Genomic DNA, 13,819 nt, shown 5'->3' on the forward strand with positions numbered 1-13,819 from the left:
AACACACAGACACACAGACACACACAACATATAGTATAATGTAAAATTAAGGATAATTTATTTAGCTTTTAATTAGTTTGAAGACGCCACTTACGATCATAATCAATTTCCATTTAAAACCTTTTGATAAATTCTAATCAGCAAGCTGCTTCTAGGTTTTTTCTAACCCCATTTGAATTCACCATTTTTATATCCCGTTTTTGAAGTCAACTGTATGCCCTATATATAGTGTTTATAAATAAGACACTGGCATCGATATTCAAACCAATCAAATTAAGATGAAGAAGTACTCTCAAATACGCTCCTGTGTCTTCCTTCTGGTTCTTTGTCTTTCCTTTTCTAACTCATGGGCAAACTTATCTTCCCTTGTTGATGTTACACCAGGTACGGAAAATTTCATAAGTTGCATACAGCCCAAATCCAACAATGTCACCTCCTTCTCTCAGCAGCTCATTATCACACCTGTCAATGCTTCTTTCATTCCCATTTGGCAAGTCGCAGTGCAAAACACTAGGTTCCTTAAACCCTCGACTCCTAAACCATCAATCATCGTGACACCTGTGGATGAAACACTTGTCCAAAAGGCTCTATTCTGCGCAAAGAAACATGGGTACGAGATGAGGATCAGGAGTGGGGGCCATGACTATGAAGGCCTATCATACACTGCTGATGTTCCCTTTGTTATGCTTGATTTCACCAACATGAGGTCTATAGACGTGGACGTAGCTAACAGGAGCGCATGGGTCCAGCCAGGTGCTGTGCTTGGTGAACTCTATTACAGTATTTCTCAGAAGACCGACACCTTGTATTTCCCGGCAGGTGTTTGCCCCACGGTGGGTGTTGGCGGGTACATGGGCGGTGGTGGCTACGGAAACCTACTGAGGAAATATGGTACTGCTGCTGATAATGTTGTGGACGTTCGCTTTATGGATGTCAATGGAAATATTCTTGACAGGAAGTCCATGGGTAAGGATTTGTTTTGGGCAATACGAGGAGGTGGTGCTTCCAGTTTTGGAATCGTTCTCGCATGGAAGCTCAGGTTGGTTCCGGTTCCAGAAAAAGTAACTGTATTCATACTGAATAAAACTTTGGAAGAAGGGGCAACCAAAATTTTCCATAAATATCAATACGTTGCGCCAACTATTGATAGAAATCTACACATAAGAACTCAGGTGTTTGCCGAATATATTGGCAACACCACCAAGAAAACCATACGGGGAAAACCATACGGATTATGTTCGAAGGAATTTATCAGGGCACAAGGGACACATTGCTTCCGTTGCTGGACGAAAAATTTCCTGAGCTCGGTGTTAGACGAGAGATTTGTGAAGAAATTAGAAGCATCCAATCGACCGTTGTGTTTTGGGGCCTGCCAAGCTCCACCCCAATTGAGATCCTCACGAACCGGTCTGCTATAGCCAAGCTGAACAATAAAAGCAAATCAGACTATGTCCGGACACCAATTCCCATACGCGGTCTAAGAAAGATATGGAGAAAGCTCATGCAAAACGACGGATCGGCACTTCTCATGATCAATCCTTTTGGCGGAAGGATGGCTGATTACTCAGAGTCAGCAATTCCATATCCTCATAGAGCTGGGGTGTTGTTACAGATTCTCAAGACTGTTAATTTTAACGGTCAAACTTCAGACACGACCCCTACATCGCTCAAGAGAATAATGTGGCTTCGAAGCTTGGACGAGTTACTGACGCCTTATGTCTCAAAGAACCCAAGAGAAGCATATTCCAACTACAATGATCTAGATTTGGGTGTTGGAAGTTCTAATTATGAAGAAGCCAGTCTTTGGGGTGAGAGGTACTGGAAAAGGGACAATTTTCAGAAGTTGATTCGAATCAAGGCCAAAGTTGATCCGGATAATTTCTTCCGGCGTCCACAAAGTATCCCTGTTTTCTAACACCTCTCTCTCTCTACACGCGGCACCTTTTTCTTGAGAAAGGCTCAAAATTAGGGTCTTACTTCTTTTGTTTTTTTTAATAAACTACCAATAAGTCTAACGTACTCATAATATCGCTCTGTTTTAAAAGAATATCTAAAATTAATTGTTAAATGATTGTAATTTTTATATGAATTGGTTATGATTTATTCTAATCGATGCATTGTTTGGTTATTATATTTCTTGGTTATACTTTGTGTTGATGAATAAATTTGATATAATTAATTCTTAAGACGTCTTCGATAATTTCTAATTTTGGCTTGGGTTTAAGTTGGATGATGGAAACTATCCTGTGTTGGAACTCGTATGGTTGATAAAAACTTATTGTATAAGTACTTGTTGGTGTAATTGTATATTGTATGGAATATATCATAAGGGAACTACATATATGTAATGTTATATGAGGGGTCAAGAAATGACGAATATTAGTGTAGTTCTTTGTCTGGTCGCAATACCTTGTTGCTAGCCGCTCCAAGTACAACAACATACTCAAACCTTGTTTCTTGAAGCTCCAAGTACAATTACATACTCAAGAACTTGGGGTTAAGAATGGGGATGAATAGTTATACGGTATATGACCATTTGTTGGCAGCGTTGTGAATGTCACACGTTGGTCGTTATGCAGATGCCCGACTGTGTATTTTTGTCAGGACCCTTGAACAATGGATACAACGGATGATCTTTGTTGTGTCTTTCAGTATTGCATTTCATAATATCTATATTGTATTATAAAATGTAAGTAGATTGCTATTGTTTGAAATTTTCCCAAGAAAACAGACTGTATATTAAATATGGACATGAAAGTAGGTTCTTATTGTTTTCACTTTCCTTGACCACTTGTTTAAACTGATTGTTAATAACAACGTTGTTGATCATAAATATTTTGAGGCTTGGTATTATCATTCATTGTTACTAAGTAGTAGTTAACCGCTATACCAAATCATGTCACATGTATTTTTGATAAATGAGTTTAAGAAAATGTTGTTGCTGGAATGTACAAAATACGGGTACCTTGGAACGAACAAAAAAATTGTAAAGTTATTGGAATTGTTGGAACAAGTTGAACATTGATTTTTTTATTTGTATGTTTTGGAATTCAAATCATGGGTTATTAATTTTAAACCGTTAATAGCATTGTAGCATTGTACTTTATTTTATCGATTTAATTCGGGACATTTTTTCACAGTTACACGTTGTAACTGTGTTTCCAAAAACACGATCATATTTTCCTCCCGAGTGCTTATCTTGATGACGCTTATCTCTATAAACATAACACTTTTAGCCTTTTCTTCTAGGTGATTTAGGCGACTTTCTAGCGATTTTCGAGATCCGAAGACCACGATTAGAGACTCGTTTATTAAGTTTTGCAAGTTAATATTTTTACACTTTTTTTTTTTTTTCAGATTAACAGTTTTTGTTTCGTTTTTAGCCATTTATGGGTAAAACTTTAGATTTCAGTTTTGCATCGACGTCGACCTTTTATGCAAGTAATCGGTGGTATTGTTTTTTTAATTCATGTTTGTATATAGTAATACCCGTCCTGTTTTAATCTAATGTTTGATTTTGGTTCGGTTCATGTTGGTCTCTTGAATTAGGATTTAATCACTCTAGTTAATCAAATTAGTAGAATATGTAATTGTTACATTGACCGATAAAAAGATGACAATCATCAAATTGGTTTTGCGAGGAGATTTAATGCTGATGTAAATTGTGTATCGGATATTTTTAGGCTTTTGAGCTTGAAATGCAAGAAGCTCACTACTACAAAAGGCTTTATAGGACTCGCCAATTAGAACCCGGTTTCGAGAAAAACTACGATATATTATTAAAAAACCAGGACTGAAAAGGGAACAACCAATATGACCCGGTTCATTCTAACAAACCGGGATATATGCTCACTTAAGGAAACCGGTTCCCAGCATAACAACCGGGACTTTTAGTCGTATAGGTATATGACCCTGTCTCGAGAAAAACAACCGGGTTCTATTAGTATTACTACAGAACACGCTTACTAGGAAGTTATATGGACCATATTCTACAACCGGGTGTTTTGACTTCTTTTAGCAAATATAAATGTGGATTAATGACTTCTTTTTTTCAACTATGACTTTAGTAAAAAACACACAAGAATGAAGCTGGAACAAAGTAAAATAATGAGCAACAAGAAGAATCAAACAAACAAAAGCAAAACATACAAAGAACTAAAAACAATAAGAAAAACACCCCACAAGGGTAAAAAGGTCCAAATAGCAAATATCTATTCCACCATCAACATGGAGAGCATAGCAGACCAGACCAAAAGCAAACAGATGAATAGAGGGAGAAAACATCAGTAAACAGGCACCACACCGAAAATTGCCAGGCAGGGGCAAAATGGTCAAGAAAGCAATAAAACACACCAACATCTAGAATGCAATCAGCAACCAGGATCACAAATAGAACCAGAGAAGATCAAGAAAGTATGCCAGCAACTCCAAAAGAAACCACCACACAGATGCAAGACAAAACCAGGGGCAAAATTGTCAAAGGGATGAACTCATCTCAGCAACACAACATTTTTATAATCATGTTGTCCGGTAATGTGATTATAGTTGGTTTTTGCAAGTTTGAAAAAGACTCGGTTATTTGAATGAAACCGGTCCATATTTAATCTTTATATGACCCGGTTTGGGGATTGGAATCGGGCTCTTTTAGCCATATATGACCCAGTTTTGAATGGTTGGACCGTGTCCTAATCTTCGTATATGATCAAATGTTGTGCGTTATGTTCCTCATATATGTCCCGGTTTTATGAATTATTCCACATTCAAGGCTACTATTATTATTGATTTTTTATCTACTTATTTATTTAACAAACGGGATGTTACACATATTTACTATGTACTACCTAAAGTTGTAAAAAGCACTCGACGTTAGCTAGTCGGTGGACTGAGGTTAAGGGGTTAATCGGCTAGGTTGAGATTAATTGAGGGATTCATCGGGGACCCTAAATCGCTAACTTGTTGAATTTAGAAATAATTAAAGATGACTAATTTCGTAACAAAGTTCGTAAATACCACTAATATCATAACAAATAGGTTATTATGATTAATACAACACTAGTCATTCCTCAAATAGTTTTTGTTGACATATAACTTCTGCAAAATGTTAAAATTTCATCGTTTGCTATTGCTTCGCTCATTGTGTAGGCATAGATTAATATCTAGGGGTCTTCTAGTTGGTTGGGTAACGCCTAAGGACTAATTGGAGATTCAGAACCTAGTCGAGATTTTAACAACACTACTACTACCATTTTCAAACAAGAATTGATTTTTATTTCCCATTCTTTGTTTGTTAGGTTTGACATACCAAACACAACCCATCGACTTACTTCATCATGGTTAGGATACTGCCAATCCACACAACTGCTGGTGCGAAATACATTAGCAACATCTGCTAACCATTACCTACTTGATGTCGGTTTCTTCTCCTCGTAGTAGTCAAGAGCCTCACATGCCCAAAACTCCATGAAGGTCAATGAATGCGCCCCTATCAAGGTCACCATCTTAGAATGGAAAGAGCCCAAACGCTCCTCCAACAGCTCCACCATACCCTACTTGATCGTACCGAAGATCATAGGAGTCTGCTCGAGAATGCAAGGCATAATCTCAGACGTAATGAACTCCTGTGTTTGATCATCCAACTGCCCGGCTCCAAAACCTGGGCTTGAGCACTCACTAGCACCATAAATACCAACCAATCTGCCTCGAAGAGTCACATACTGTAAATAGACCATACAAACCATCATAATACACACATACACACACACACACACACACACATATATATATATATATATATATATATATATATATATATATATATTGTTGAGTGATCTTATACTCCACAAGTTTCCTGGTTTCATCGCAGCTCTCCTTGACTCGAGTACGAATTCTCTGCTTCTGTTAGCACGGTCCCATATTGCCTTGCACATCTATCCGTACTTTCCTCAAGGTTTTCCTTGAATCCGCCATGTAACTCTTTATCCATACTATTAACTCTCATCAATATAGGGTTCCTGACACTAAATCTCTTCCTAGGTTCTCCTAGGACAACCACCACACCACTCTCTGCCATCTGCAGTAGAGGGGACTCCTACCTGCACCCTCTAACATGCTCACAAATACAATTACATATCACTGACAACAAAAAATTCTTCGAATGAAAGGTCTCACACTACAATGATTGGAGTCAAACAAGAGCTGCCCAATAGAGTTAAAACCTAACCTTGTAAAATTATTTAGTTTCCGCCATATGCAACTTTACATATTGGCTTACTAGTTAGCTAATGTTAGTGAGAACTCCTAAAAAGCACAAAGCAAGCAACATTCGAGCATCGAGTAATCAGAACCAAGCATAACCTAATCAAGGCATCATATCACTGACTGATCAGTACTGGTCTACATGCTCATACAATAAGCATACAAAAGCACCTCTCCTAGAATTCTATCATGCAAACACTGAGCATATCATTAGCCCTAACTAGCATGCGATTCACAGATTCACAAATCAAATCATATTAGATAACATGTATGAGTATTTTGGGAAAACTTACTTGAGCTCGGTCGATTGCATCCACCACACCCTTACTTGTGTTAGTAAACCTTTTTCTGTAAAAATATTTCCCTTTTTTTTTGAATTTTTTTAACAAATCCTCAGTTTGAGTTCAGACACACCCGAGAGTATGTCCGAATCCCTCAAACTAAGGCTCTGATATCAATTTGTAACGTCTCAAAAATAATACCCAAAAATATCATTTTTAAAATTAGTAAAATGGTAATCCAAAACATTGTCATACAGCCAAGATGAAGTGAGGTGGTGTGTGCTCTGCAATCATCCCAGACTCTTACAATTTGAACCAAAAGTACCTGAAATATAAACCGAAAACCGTAAGTACAAATATTAATGAATTCCCCAAAATACCATATACCATACGTAATAAACACATATTGGGCCTCTGCCCTTAATTGGGCCCCGCCCAACATCGATCTGGTGTCAAATAGGTGTAGAGGCATTAACATTCACGGACTTATATGGAGGATCGCCCAAATATGACCATCTTACGATTAATAATAATATCTTGTTTTTCAAGGTTCAACTTCCCGCCCGCCCAAACAAAATTTAGTTGTTTATATGTTCGTCTATGCTTTTGATCAGTTTGGTGTCTTTAAATCGGTTCTCGAAACCTTTAAATGCAAAGGCTTATAAACAATTTGCCACCGTATCATACTTGTCTAGGCATGAATTGTGGGTTGATGCACCATCAAAACGAAACATAAACTAGCCTAAAACGGACACTTAGACAAAATAAAATAATTGAAAATTAAATATGGAATTTGCCAGTGAATATTATAAGAATAAGACACCATACCGTGAAAACAATTTTCTAATCAATGACGTCCATTCTAACTTTTTCATTTCTTCTAACAAAACTTTTGCCAAGTCTTCGAATTAAAGTCCTCCATATCATTAGCCTAATATTAAATATCATAGCTTTAATCAACCTCAACAGTCTGCATGCATGCCGTGGTTCAAACTATATGAGAAAAAAAAACTGGAAGCACATATCTTTCCTTGACTTTTATTCCTTCGTTGACTTTTGACTCAGATGGTATTATTGACATCTTCAGAACTTGTAATTATAAAAGTAATAGCTCGTCCTTAACAAGAAGCACATATCTGAATTACGTATTCCTGAACATTCAACAAAAAGTTAAACAACGTACATTACCTGAAAACAATTTCATATTATCTATGCGGCAGTTTTCTTTTTGAATCGCGGAATCGATATATTATAACGAAATCAACTGCATCTTAGATTCTATTTGACTATTCCATTAGAAAACAGATTGCCAGGTCATATTTTACTATTTCAGCTCAATATGCTTAGATCAGCAATTAAGGATGTTGACTAAAGAATGCTGTTTTTGTGGATGCTTATTGAGTTATTTCAATTTAGCTTTACAAACACATACATACATACATACATAAATGCATGCATACATACATATATAACTTAAGTTTAGGATAACATAATTTGCTTTTAACACGTACGCCACTTATGATCTTATTAATGAATTTCATTTAATTAAAACCTTTTTAGAATTCAAATCACCAAGGTCCTTCTAGGGTCGGTTTTTCTAACTCCATTTGAGTTCTCATTAAATATTAATTATAACCCGATATGAAGTCATCATCCTCTCTATTCTTTATAAATTAATAAGAAAATGCCATATATAGATCTGAGTCACCAAATTATCGTATATTTTGTAATTAGTGTTTTCATTATTTCCTCCGTTGACTTTTGATTCAAAGGGTATTATTGAAATTTTCGAACTTGTAATTACTTATGAATGGTCGTCGTTAACAGGAAGCACATATCTTAAACACTTTTGAAAATTAAATGAGTATATTTGACGAGATTAATACCTAAAAAACTTTACTATCCAGACCGCAATTTTCTTGTTGAAAACATGAAATGGAATCTACGTTAACTAATCAAGTGTATCATCATAGATATATAGAGAGCGGAATTGACTATTCCATTAGGAATCAGAATGTGAGGTCGCAATTTACCATTTCAACTCAATGTGTTTAGGTCAGCATTGACTAAAGAATTTTGTTTTGTGAATCGTTATGTGAATTTAGTTTAAACACACAGACACACAGACACACACAACATATAGTATAATGTAAAATTAAGGATAATTTATTTAGCTTTTAATTAGTTTGAAGACGCCACTTACGATCATAATCAATTTCCATTTAAAACCTTTTGATAAATTCTAATCAGCAAGCTGCTTCTAGGTTTTTTCTAACCCCATTTGAATTCACCATTTTTATATCCCGTTTTTGAAGTCAACTGTATGCCCTATATATAGTGTTTATAAATAAGACACTGGCATCGATATTCAAACCAATCAAATTAAGATGAAGAAGTACTCTCAAATACGCTCCTGTGTCTTCCTTCTGGTTCTTTGTCTTTCCTTTTCTAACTCATGGGCAAACTTATCTTCCCTTGTTGATGTTACACCAGGTACGGAAAATTTCATAAGTTGCATACAGCCCAAATCCAACAATGTCACCTCCTTCTCTCAGCAGCTCATTATCACACCTGTCAATGCTTCTTTCATTCCCATTTGGCAAGTCGCAGTGCAAAACACTAGGTTCCTTAAACCCTCGACTCCTAAACCATCAATCATCGTGACACCTGTGGATGAAACACTTGTCCAAAAGGCTCTATTCTGCGCAAAGAAACATGGGTACGAGATGAGGATCAGGAGTGGGGGCCATGACTATGAAGGCCTATCATACACTGCTGATGTTCCCTTTGTTATGCTTGATTTCACCAACATGAGGTCTATAGACGTGGACGTAGCTAACAGGAGCGCATGGGTCCAGCCAGGTGCTGTGCTTGGTGAACTCTATTACAGTATTTCTCAGAAGACCGACACCTTGTATTTCCCGGCAGGTGTTTGCCCCACGGTGGGTGTTGGCGGGTACATGGGCGGTGGTGGCTACGGAAACCTACTGAGGAAATATGGTACTGCTGCTGATAATGTTGTGGACGTTCGCTTTATGGATGTCAATGGAAATATTCTTGACAGGAAGTCCATGGGTAAGGATTTGTTTTGGGCAATACGAGGAGGTGGTGCTTCCAGTTTTGGAATCGTTCTCGCATGGAAGCTCAGGTTGGTTCCGGTTCCAGAAAAAGTAACTGTATTCATACTGAATAAAACTTTGGAAGAAGGGGCAACCAAAATTTTCCATAAATATCAATACGTTGCGCCAACTATTGATAGAAATCTACACATAAGAACTCAGGTGTTTGCCGAATATATTGGCAACACCACCAAGAAAACCATACGGATTATGTTCGAAGGAATTTATCAGGGCACAAGGGACACATTGCTTCCGTTGCTGGACGAAAAATTTCCTGAGCTCGGTGTTAGACGAGAGATTTGTGAAGAAATTAGAAGCATCCAATCGACCGTTGTGTTTTGGGGCCTGCCAAGCTCCACCCCAATTGAGATCCTCACGAACCGGTCTGCTATAGCCAAGCTGAACAATAAAAGCAAATCAGACTATGTCCGGACACCAATTCCCATACGCGGTCTAAGAAAGATATGGAGAAAGCTCATGCAAAACGACGGATCGGCACTTCTCATGATCAATCCTTTTGGCGGAAGGATGGCTGATTACTCAGAGTCAGCAATTCCATATCCTCATAGAGCTGGGGTGTTGTTACAGATTCTCAAGACTGTTAATTTTAACGGTCAAACTTCAGACACGACCCCTACATCGCTCAAGAGAATAATGTGGCTTCGAAGCTTGGACGAGTTACTGACGCCTTATGTCTCAAAGAACCCAAGAGAAGCATATTCCAACTACAATGATCTAGATTTGGGTGTTGGAAGTTCTAATTATGAAGAAGCCAGTCTTTGGGGTGAGAGGTACTGGAAAAGGGACAATTTTCAGAAGTTGATTCGAATCAAGGCCAAAGTTGATCCGGATAATTTCTTCCGGCGTCCACAAAGTATCCCTGTTTTCTAACACCTCTCTCTCTCTACACGCGGCACCTTTTTCTTGAGAAAGGCTCAAAATTAGGGTCTTACTTCTTTTGTTTTTTTTAATAAACTACCAATAAGTCTAACGTACTCATAATATCGCTCTGTTTTAAAAGAATATCTAAAATTAATTGTTAAATGGTTGTAATTTTTATATGAATTGGTTATGATTTATTCTAATCGATGCATTGTTTGGTTATTATATTTCTTGGTTATACTTTGTGTTGATGAATAAATTTGATATAATTAATTCTTAAGACGTCTTCGATAATTTCTAATTTTGGCTTGGGTTTAAGTTGGATGATGGAAACTATCCTGTGTTGGAACTCGTATGGTTGATAAAAACTTATTGTATAAGTACTTGTTGATGTAATTGTATATTGTATGGAATATATCATAAGGGAACTACATATATGTAATGTTATATGAGGGGTCAAGAAATGACGAATATTAGTGTAGTTCTTTGTCCGGTCGCAATACCTTGTTGCTAGCCGCTCCAAGTACAACAACATACTCAAACCTTGTTTCTTGAAGCTCCAAGTACAATTACATACTCAAGAACTTGGGGTTAAGAATGGGGATGAATAGTTATACGGTATATGACCATTTGTTGGCAGCGTTGTGAATGTCACACGTTGGTCGTTATGCAGATGCCCGACTGTGTATTTTTGTCAGGACCCTTGAACAATGGATACAACGGATGATCTTTGTTGTGTCTTTCAGTATTGCATTTCATAATATCTATATTGTATTATAAAATGTAAGTAGATTGCTATTGTTTGAAATTTTCCCAAGAAAACAGACTGTATATTAAATATGGACATGAAAGTAGGTTCTTATTGTTTTCACTTTCCTTGACCACTTGTTTAAACTGATTGTTAATAACAACGTTGTTGATCATAAATATTTTGAGGCTTGGTATTATCATTCATTGTTACTAAGTAGTAGTTAACCGCTATACCAAATCATGTCACATGTATTTTTGATAAATGAGTTTAAGAAAATGTTGTTGCTGGAATGTACAAAATACGGGTACCTTGGAACGAACAAAAAAATTGTAAAGTTATTGGAATTGTTGGAACAAGTTGAACATTGATTTTTTTATTTGTATGTTTTGGAATTCAAATCATGGGTTATTAATTTTAAACCGTTAATAGCATTGTAGCATTGTACTTTATTTTATCGATTTAATTCGGGACATTTTTTCACAGTTACACGTTGTAACTGTGTTTCCAAAAACACGATCATATTTTCCTCCCGAGTGCTTATCTTGATGACGCTTATCTCTATAAACATAACACTTTTAGCCTTTTCTTCTAGGTGATTTAGGCGACTTTCTAGCGATTTTCGAGATCCGAAGACCACGATTAGAGACTCGTTTATTAAGTTTTGCAAGTTAATATTTTTACATTTTTTTTTTTTTTTTTTTTTTTCAGATTAACAGTTTTTGTTTCGTTTTTAGCCATTTATGGGTAAAACTTTAGATTTCAGTTTTGCATCGACGTCGACCTTTTATGCAAGTAATCGGTGGTATTGTTTTTTAATTCATGTTTGTATATAGTAATACCCGTCCTGTTTTAATCTAATGTTTGATTTTAGTTCGGTTCATGTTGGTCTCTTGAATTAGGATTTAATCACTCTAGTTAATCAAATCAGTAGAATATGTAATTGTTACATTGACCGATAAAAAGATGACAATCATCAAATTGGTTTTGCGAGGAGATTTAATGCTGATGTAAATTGTGTATCGGATATTTTTAGGCTTTTGAGCTTGAAATGCAAGAAGCTCACTACTACAAAAGGCTTTATAGGACTCGCCAATTAGAACCCGGTTTCGAGAAAAACTGCGATATATTATTAAAAAACCAGGACTTAAAAGGGAACAACCAATATGACCCGGTTCATTCTAACAAACCGGGATATATGCTCACTTAAGGAAACCGGTTCCCAGCATAACAACCGGGACTTTTAGTCGTATAGGTATATGACCCTGTCTCGAGAAAAACAACCGGGTTCTATTAGTATTACTACAGAACACGCTTACTAGGAAGTTATATGGACCATATTCTACAACCGGGTGTTTTGACTTCTTTTAGCAAATATAAATGTGGATTAATGACTTCTTTTTTTCAACTATGACTTTAGTAAAAAACACACAAGAATGAAGCTGGAACAAAGTAAAATAATGAGCAACAAGAAGAATCAAACAAACAAAAGCAAAACATACAAAGAACTAAAAACAATAAGAAAAACACCCCACAAGGGTAAAAAGGTCCAAATAGCAAATATCTATTCCACCATCAACATGGAGAGCATAGCAGACCAGACCAAAAGCAAACAGATGAATAGAGGGAGAAAACATCAGTAAACAGGCACCACACCGAAAATTGCCAGGCAGGGGCAAAATGGTCAAGAAAGCAATAAAACACACCAACATCTAGAATGCAATCAGCAACCAGGATCACAAATAGAACCAGAGAAGATCAAGAAAGTATGCCAGCAACTCCAAAAGAAACCACCACACAGATGCAAGACAAAACCAGGGGCAAAATTGTCAAAGGGATGAACTCATCTCAGCAACACAACATTTTTATAATCATGTTGTCCGGTAATGTGATTATAGTTGGTTTTTGCAAGTTTGAAAAAGACTCGGTTATTTGAATGAAACCGGTCCATATTTAATCTTTATATGACCCGGTTTGGGGATTGGAATCGGGCTCTTTTAGCCATATATGACCCAGTTTTGAATGGTTGGACCGTGTCCTAATCTTCGTATATGATCAAATGTTGTGCGTTATGTTCCTCATATATGTCCCGGTTTTATGAATTATTCCACATTCAAGGCTACTATTATTATTGATTTTTTATCTACTTATTTATTTAACAAACGGGATGTTACACATATTTACTATGTACTACCTAAAGTTGTAAAAAGCACTCGACGTTAGCTAGTCGGTGGACTGAGGTTAAGGGGTTAATCGGCTAGGTTGAGATTAATTGAGGGATTCATCGGGGACCCTAAATCGCTAACTTGTTGAATTTAGAAATAATTAAAGATGACTAATTTCGTAACAAAGTTCGTAAATACCACTAATATCATAACAAATAGGTTATTATGATTAATACAACACTAGTCATTCCTCAAATAGTTTTTGTTGACATATAACTTCTGCAAAATGTTAAAATTTCATCGTTTGCTATTGCTTCGCTCATTGTGTAGGCATAGATTAATATCTAGGGGTCTTCTAGTCGGTTGGGT

At 36.6% G+C, this 13,819-nt stretch overlaps 2 pseudogenes; both read left to right on the forward strand.

Annotated features, from left to right (window-relative positions):
* Positions 1-278: 278 nt before the first annotated feature.
* On the forward strand, positions 279-2,028 carry LOC145068484 (tetrahydroberberine oxidase pseudogene; annotated as a pseudogene).
* A 6,895-nt stretch (positions 2,029-8,923) lies between these two features.
* Positions 8,924-10,657, forward strand: LOC145068495 (tetrahydroberberine oxidase pseudogene; annotated as a pseudogene).
* The last annotated feature ends 3,162 nt before the right edge of the window (positions 10,658-13,819 follow it).

This window comes from Lactuca serriola, chromosome 1, assembly GCF_051521515.1.
Source record: "Lactuca serriola cultivar US96UC23 chromosome 1, Lser_US96UC23_V15, whole genome shotgun sequence".
NCBI classification, from domain to species: domain Eukaryota; kingdom Viridiplantae; phylum Streptophyta; class Magnoliopsida; order Asterales; family Asteraceae; genus Lactuca; species Lactuca serriola.